Genomic DNA, 9,248 nt, shown 5'->3' with positions numbered 1-9,248 from the left:
AAGATTTTTAGGCTGAGCAACCTAAGGTCAGAGATGCCGTCAGCTGATATAGAAGCCTGCCAGAAGAATATGTTTTGGAGGAAGACTGAAGTTCAGTTTTGAACATGTTGAGGTAGACAGGACAGGTTTTCATTCATTCTTTATCCTACAAATGTTTACTGAATGCATACTGTGTACCAGACATTGAACTAGCATTAGCTCAGCACTAGAAATCAGGGGCCCTGCCTTCAAGCAACCACAGCATAGTGGGGAGAGTAGACATGTAAATAATTACAGAACAATGTCATAAGCATCATGATGAAATGTACCTGGTATACCAGGTGTGATGGGAACACAGAGGAAGTTAAAGTTCATTTTTTAATTTAGAAACTGAAATCCTGAAAAGTTCATTGATTTGTCAAAGTTCACAGTTAATATATGGCACAGCTGGGACCTGAGTACAGTGTGTTTGACTCCCTGGATTTGGGGATCTTTTTTATATCATATAATGTGCATTCTTGCAGAGCCAACCACTTCCTTAGTATTCCAGGCAGAGAATCCATGGGCACCAAGAACAACGTAACTGAGTTTGTTTTGTTTGACGTTTTCTGGAGCCAGGAGATGCAGAATGCATGCTTTGTGCTCTTTTCCCTCTTCCATGTGCTCACTGTCCTGGGGAAACTTCTGGTCATCTTCACCATCAATGCCAGCAAGACCCTGAGTGCACCCATGTATTTCTTCCTCAGCCATCTGTCTTTTGCAGATGTGGGCTATCCATCTGCTACCACACCCAAGATGATCGCTGACACTTTGGTGGAGAAAAAGACCATCTCATTCAATGGCTGCATGGCCCAGCTCTTTTTTGCACACTTCTTTGGTGGCACAGAGATCTTCCTCCTCATGCCATGGCCTATGATCACTATGTGGCCATCTGCAGTCCCCTGCACTATGCAACCATCATGGATCGGTGGAAATGTGCTCTACTGGTGGAAGCTTCCTGGGTGGCTGGGTTCCTGCATTCCATCCTGCAGACACTCTTTATGGTCCAGCTGCCCTTTTGTCGGCCCAATGAGATGGACAGCTTCTTCTGTGACATCCACCCCCTGCTGAAGCTGGCCTCTGTGGACATCTGTGTGGTGGGACTCATTGTGGTGGCCAACAGTGGCATGATCTCTTTGGTCTCCTTCCTCATCCTCATCATCTCCTACATGGTCATCCTACTGAACCTGAGAAGCCAGTCATCTGAGGGCTGGTGCAAGGCTCTGTCTACATGTGGCTCACACATCAGCACTGTCTTTTTGGTCCTTGTGCCTCCCATGTTCATGTATATCTGTATATCCATCCCTCCACCACCCTGGCTGCTGACAAACTTGTCATCCTCTTCAACATTGTGATGCTGCCCTTGCTGAGCCCTCTGATCTACATGCTGAGGAACAGTTAGGTGAAAAATGCCATGAGGAGACTGTTCAGGGTCAGGAGGCACTCAGAGGAGAAATGATACTGCAGGGAGTCTCAGTTGAGCCAGGAACCTGTGAGACTTTCCATCTTTTAGCATCTGGTAGGTTTTATGTCTCCAGTTTGTTGTGTATAATGAAAACTGTCCTCCAACTCTTTTCTAATAACCATCCCACATGTTCATTCAATCCTTTATTCATTAAAATGTCTTGAGTTTTGTAGTACATGTGGTCCTGGGAATATAAATAAAAGTAAGATGTAATATTTGTCCTTAAAGAGATTATAGTCAGGGAGGCTCTTAGAGTGACATTCAACATCTGTCACACTTGCTCTCTCTTTCAGGAGACCTGTGAGAACATGTGAATGAGGGAATCTCTTTGGAGTTCAGGTGTCTCTTCCATGCAATGGATAATTCACTAGATTAAATGAGAGGATATTTTTATGGTGACCAACATGGAGCTTGATGAAATTCCTTCTTTGAAATGATATTGAAAGCAATTTAGGTCATATCCCTTCACTTCATGCTCCCAGAAGGCAGATGAGTAAATAAATGTGAAGAGGCTAAGCAATTCACCCAAAGTCACACAGTGAGTTCCAACCAGGGTGGGGACTGGAACCCAGGTGTCCTAAGTCTGCTCTCAGGTGTTCTCCCACCTCAGGACCCTCAGCAAAGAGCTAGTGAGTGGATGCTGAGCAGAACTGACCAGACTCTCTTGAAGCACTAAGGATTGATGGTGACCTTCCCTGATGAGGGGCAGAGCCCAGGAGAGCAAGTTGTCGGCTATCTTCCAGCAGTGTCAATTCCTCTCTCTCCAGCAGGGCAGGGACCACATTTCACCCCCATTTGCTTTCCTCTGTTTAGCTGTTGGAGGGAGCCAGGTTTGTGCAGGATGGAATTAGAAGAACTGGGTTAAACATCTGGCTTTACCATTCATGGGATATTTCACCTCACTGGGCTTCAATTTCCACATTTACAAGTGGAGACAGTAACAATATTTGTTCAAAAGGCTGTGTGAGGACCTATCAGAATATATAAAGTCTTATATCAATGTTTGTTTTTCAGTAGCAGCTGCTACCTCTGGTTTTCTTAAATGTCTTCTGTTCCTTTTTCTCTTCCTATTCCCTCTTCTGTCTCTGCAGTTTCTCCCAAAGCCCTGGTTGACTATAAGATTCATTCATTCACTCCATAAATGTTCATTGAGCATTTAGCAGTTACTGTTCCTGGGGTTGAAGGTAAGTTAGGAAAAAAAAACCCAAAACAGACAAAAATCTTTGCTCTCATTGTGCTTATATTTTACTGTGTGCCAAAAGATGACTCCTACTGAATTCTTCCAATAAACCAGACACTGTTGTAAGTGTTTTAATTTTACCAACTTCTTTCATCTGTACAAAAAACTCATGAGGTGGTGCATTTGTCAGGAGGACTATGAGCAGAGATGGGTGAGGGTGGTGATGAGAAAGCTGTTTGGTTCCATCTACATGTAACAGACACAAATGCAAATGTTGTTCTTGGCTATGAGAACAAGAACAATAAAATAGCAATTGGTCCCTTGAAATCACAGCATTTTTCTCAGAAGTTTTCCTACATCAGCTTAATCTGTGTTGAGTAAATTAACTCCTTATAAAACTCTTCATAAGAATGTGGGGACAGGTATGGTCATTCAGTTCTAAAGATAAATGGAGAGTGAGATAATCAAAATTACTTACATAAAGTCACTGACATGGACTTCTGATGGCTAGTATGGTTCTCTTTCTACTACTGTCCTCGTACAGTATTTTAAACAGAAGTAATGGTGGTGTGATGTTTTGCACATGCATGCATGAATGCAGATCTGTTGATGAGGGTGAAGACAGGTGTAAAAGAGCCTGTGTGTGGACCCATGGGTGTATGCACATAAACGTGTGTTATCTGTACTTGTTAGGGAAATTTTACTATTGTAGTTAAGGTTCAAAGTTTAGGTACTCAGCAATTGTGTGTAATAGCGAGACACCCTGGCATCTGGAAATTCTGCTGGATTCCTCAAGAATCCTATTCTTCCCTGTGACTCCTGTTTGCAGGAGGTTGCCCACCTCTGGGGACTGTTATAGGATGTGGGATTACTGGCATTCTTTGTCTGGCAGTGTTTCTTCCTCCTGTTTGATCCCAAGGAGGAGAAAAGGGCAAACTGGGAATGGAGGGAGTTGACCATGCACTGCAGGAGATAAAAATCCATCTGCGTTTCAGTTCTGAGTAGGAAGTCTGGGAAAGCCCTATAGGAGGAGCTGTGAGCATTGTAACTTGGCTCTGGGAGAAGAGGATGAGGGATCCAGTGGAAATCCCACTGGATGGGGAGTCAGGAAACCAGATCCTGGGGGCAGGGCCATGCCTCCCTCCCATGGAGTTCTCTGTGCTTCCATTTCCTGATGTCCACAAATACATCCTTAAGGACCTCCAGCTCAGCCATCCTAAGATTCCCTCTTGCATCAGGCATATAGACTATAAAATAAATCAGGATTTTCTTCTTATTTTTCCTATTTCTATTTATCTTTCTTTAGAATAATTTTTGGGGGATTGTATAAGGAAGGAAATGCTTCATATGCATTCTAGAGATTAATGGGATTTTACATAATTATCACAAGAGGAAAGACTCTCAAATGAAGAACATTTAATTCTGTTTCCCAGTACACCTCTGCCCTGAGAAACCTCACTTGAATGTCTACAGTATTCTGGAACTTACTAATAGATGTAGTTCATTGACTGGATTCTCAGCTGCTTACTCTTACCCTTTCTTTAAACTCCATTTGGTAATAAACTTTATTTTTTCAACTGTCATTCACCCTCCAGTACTAAGTTTCCCTGGAGGTCATTTCAATTAGAAACATAAACATAATGCTATTTTTACTATAAAGTTACATTTTCTGCTGTGCTTGGGTAGGGGACCGACACAGGTGGTTGTGGTTTTGAGGTTTTGATATTGGGGAACTTGCTAGGAAATCTTTTTTGGAGGGTGAAAGTACCCACAGTGAAGGCAGAAAAGAAGGTAGGCCAAAGGTGAGATGGCTCCTCAGGGCTGATTCCTTTCATGAAAACAATTTTTGTTTATTTTCCTTTACAATATTTGATACATACAAAAGAATATATGATATATAACATACATATGCTGGAACCCATAATAATTGAATGGTAATTCATGAACTTGTTACCCAACCCAAGAATTAAAACATTCCTGATAAATTTGTATCTACATACAAATAAACAATATATTGTTTAGTTTTGCTTGTTTCTTATTTTATGAAAATGGCATCAGACATATATATTCTTCTGGACTTTTCTTTTTCACTCAACATTATGTTTCAAGTCACACTATTCTATTGGGAGAATATGTTGTAATATATTTTCTTATTCACATGTCTGTGCATCTTAGTTGTTTCTATATTTTTTCCTATGAACAAGAATTCTGTTGTGAGCATTCCTGTGCATGTGGGAAACTTTTCCTGGGATATATACCTAGGGGCAGATTTGCTGTGTTGAAGGTTATGGAAATATTCAACTTTACAAAAAAAAATGCCAAAATGTTTTGAAAGCAATTGTACCAATGTTCACTGCTGCCAGCCATGTGTAAGAGATTCTGTTGCTCCATGTCCTTGTCAACACATGGTACTGCCAAAACTACTTAATGTTTTATAAATCTGGAGTACATAATTTCATTATTGCTAATGAGGCTGAACACATTTTCATATGTTTCTTGTCATATGTGCTAACTTTTCTGTGAAATGCCTACTTTTAGCCCTTTATTCTGTTGAGTTGTTTGGATTGAAAGAAATAGAGTTTTGCATATATTTTGGATATTAACCCTTTGTCAATTTTATTGCAAATATCTTCTCTAGCTTGTGGCTTGTCTTTTACTTTATGCAGTGTTAAAAACTTTTATCTTCAATGTAGTCAATAGTTTCACAATTTCTACTTTTGTACTAACAAAAGCCTTCTCTGAATTGTTTAAAAAATACCTTTTGTAAGTTGGTGTCAGAAAGATATTAACCAAAATCGTGTTCTAAAAATTTAAAGAAAAACTTTCTGATTTAAGTTTTTGTTCCACCTGAAATTGACTGTTGGGCATTGTGGAGGACATGATTCAATTTCATTTTTTTCTCATATGGATACTCAGATGTTTCAGCATCATTTATTGAATAGTCCTTCTTTTATTCATTGATGTACAATGCCACTTATGTAATAGATCAAACTTTTGTATATGCATTGGTCTTTTTCTGGACCAATCCTACACTGTTAATTACTTTGTATTTATATATTTATATATTTTTATCATGGTATTATATAGATAACAATATTTCCCATTTTAACCATTTTTAAGTGTACCATTCAGTGGCATCGATTGCATTTACAATGTTATACTACTATTGCCAACCATTATCAAGTCATTTTCATGACCACAAACAGAAACCCTGTACCTATTAAGCAAAAACTACTCATTCCCCTCTCTCCATTGCCTCTTGTAACCTGTAATCTACTTTATGTGTCTAAGAATTTGCTTAATCTAGATATTGCATGTAACTGGAATCATACAATATTTTTCCTTTTGTGTCTGGTGTATTTTAGTCAATAAAGAATTTCAAGGTTCACCCATGTTGTAGCATGTATCAGAACTTCATCCATTTATATGGATGAAAAATATTCCATTTTATATATTTACCACAATTTGTTTATCTGTTCATCTGTTAATGGACACTTGGGTTGTTTCCACCTATTGTCTATTGTGAATAATGCTGCTATGAACATTGTGTACAAGAATCTGTTTGAGTTCCTGTTTTCAATTCTTTGGGGTATATACCTATAAGTGGAATTGCTGGGTCATATGGTAATTCTATGTTTAACCTTTTGAGAACAATAATAAGTGTTGATATTTGGTAGGACAAATTATTTTTAGGAAGGTCTAGGATGTTTTGAGCCCTTTCATTTTTAAACAGTTTTAAAACTAACTTGTCAAGGAAGATAGCTGCTTAGTGAGTTGTAAGGTTTAGTCTATCCTCAAGGGCAGCTAGTAAATAGCCAGCAACTACCTGAAACAACTGTTTGGGGAACTTTGGATTCCAGACACACATCGTACACTAGACAGGAACTAGTGGAAATGTGAGACTGATAAATCACAACAAAGAACTATAAGTAAATCCTTCCATGCTGTGGATGCTGGTGCCCCTCCCCACACTGGCAGGCTGACTCAGAGTCAGTCCCTGGTGGGAAACAGAAGCCCTTTCTCTTAGTAGCAAGGAAGGGGAGCTCAACCAGGCACCAATTGTGAATTTGATTAATGAATTCAGACTGCTGAATACCAGCTCTGAGCACAGATAAATTTACAATGAAATTAAGAAAGAAACCAGTTCTGTTTTAACCCCATTCCCAGTAAGGAGGAAGCAGGGCTTATGGAAAAAAACAGAGGCTTCTGGAGTTGGCTGAGCTAGAGTGCTGGAAATAGGGCTATGCCCCAAGTAGAGGGGCACATAGAGCTAGGCACCTATTCTGGCTGTTGATTGGTGAACCTGGGGGGCTGGAGTCCAGATTTGAGAACAGCTACTCTTTTTAAGCAGCCAATTAAAGAAAGCAGCCAGCAGTCTCTGTTTTCAGCTCTGCTCCATGCAGAGGCAGAAGCAAGGTGGACAGAGAGACAAAGTAACTAATCAGGTGGTGGAGATAGTTCCCAAAAGGGTGGCTCTTCCTCAAGAATGGGGGGCAGGACAGGGCCCAGTGCAAATGGTGTCTGTCATTTGGAGAATTTAGTTCCTAGGGGCTGGGATATAAGCAACAATTTCAACCTACAAAAAAGCAGAGCCCAGCATAGTCTAAAACACTCTCTGGCAGGGGCAGAAGTGACACTGTTTGAGAGTCATTGTAACTTTTCCAGACTTCAGGGGACAGGGGGCTGAAGAGCAGCTCCTCCTCAAAGAAAAGAGGGGAGAAAGGCCCAGCACAGGCTATGGCTGTTATTTACGGAACTCAGACCCCAAGGGCTGGGAAAACAGCAACAGCTTCAAATAGCTTTCTCCTGCATGCCCCAGAAAGGGCAGGACCAGCTGATAATTAAAGGCACAGCAACACACTAGGCCTGTGGAGACCAGTGAGCTGAAGAGCACCATCTGGTGGGCAAGACAGGAAAACACAGAATGAGCCTGCTGGTCTCATCCCCAGAGAGACTTGATACTGCGTAATGCCCCCTTCATGGTGTAGTTTTGTATAGTTTTTCTGGTAAAATACTGACTGGGGTAGTTCCTCTCTGGGTACCCTCCTTTGAGAAACAGTCCTCCAGGTAAAAGTTTCTAGAAGTAACAAAACAAGTGTTAAAAAATATATAGAGGCAAAAACCAAACCAAAACAATAACCTAGCAGATCAATGTTCCCTGAGGAGGAAGAGGGAAGAGAAAGATTTTTCCTTGGGCTGAAACAATAGCACAAAAAAGGGCAATTTCAAAAATCATTCCATCTATGCAGGGAAAGAATCAGAAAAATAAGAGCCAAAAAAATTCTGATCAGCTAAACAGAAGCTGTACTAGAGGTCTAGAATAAGTTGAATCAAATGTCAAAAAACAGAGCACAAAGCAAATCAAGAAGAAAACACTACATAAGAGAGAAAAAAACCTTCAGAATAAACTAATCAAGAAAGTCAGATGCCTAGATGCCTGCAAAAAATCATAAGTCAGTCTTTGAATGACAAAGATATGGCCCAGTCAAAGGAACAAACTAAAAGTTCCAACAAGATACAGGAGTTGAAACAGCTAACTAAGGATATTCAAACAAACTTTAAAAATCAGTGAGTTGAAGGAAAATGTGACAAAAGAGATGAAGGGTATTAAGAAGACTCTGGGTGACCATAAAGAAGTACTTGGAAGCTTGCAAAAACAAAAAACAAAAAACAAACAAGAAAAATAAACAAAGAAACAAACAAAAAACAGAACTTCTTGAAATTAAAGGCACAATATAAGTGATGAAAATACACTGGAGACATACAACAGCAGATTTGGAGAGGTGGAAGAAAGAATTAGTGAAACAGAGGACAAGACATCTGAAATCTTACCCACAAAATAACAAATAAGGAAAAGAATATAAAAATTTGAGCAGGGCCTTAGAGAATTGAACAACAACATGAAGGTCACTAATATATGTGTTATGGGTATCCCAGAAGGAGAAGCAAAGGATAAAAGGGAAGAAAGAATAATGAAGGAAACAAACACCAAAAATCTCCCAACTCTTGTGAAAGACATCAAATTACAAATCCAAGAATCGCAATGTAACCCAAACATAATAGATCTAAATAGACCAACTACTGAAATGCCAAAGACAACTACTGAAATGCCAAAGACAAAGAGAGCATTCTGAAAGTAGCAAGTGAAAAGTCATCCATCGCATATAAGGGAAGCTCAATAAGATTAAGTGTGGATTTCTCAGCAGAACCACGGAGGTGAGAAGGCAGGGTATGATACATTTAAGATACCAAAAGAGAAAAACTGCCAGCCAAGAATTCTATATCTGACAAAACTCTCCTTCAAAAATGAGGGGGAATTTAAAATATTTACAGATAAACACAGAAAGAGTTCATGAACAAGAGACATGCTCTACAAGAAATATGAAAGGGAGTGCTATAGGCAGATAGGAAAAGACAGGAGTAAGTGGTTTGGAGGAGAGTGTAGAAAGGAAGATTATCAGTAAGGGTAACCAAAAGGGTAAAAAGAAAAAATAAGATATGACATATAAAATACAAAGGACAAAATGGTTGAAGAAAGTACTGCCTTTACAGTAATAACATTAAATATTAATGCATTAAACTCCC

General features: G+C 39.6%; 1 pseudogene; it reads left to right on the top strand.

The window, feature by feature from the left end:
* The first annotated feature begins 540 nt into the window (after positions 1–540).
* LOC119509018 lies at positions 541–1,477 on the top strand (annotated as a pseudogene).
* Positions 1,478–9,248: the final 7,771 nt, after the last annotated feature.

Source organism: Choloepus didactylus, chromosome 14 (assembly GCF_015220235.1).
Source record: "Choloepus didactylus isolate mChoDid1 chromosome 14, mChoDid1.pri, whole genome shotgun sequence".
In the NCBI taxonomy this organism is placed as follows: Eukaryota; Metazoa; Chordata; class Mammalia; order Pilosa; family Megalonychidae; genus Choloepus; species Choloepus didactylus.
Note: the sequence above shows the minus strand (reverse complement) of the source record. Positions and strands in the feature narration are given on the sequence as shown.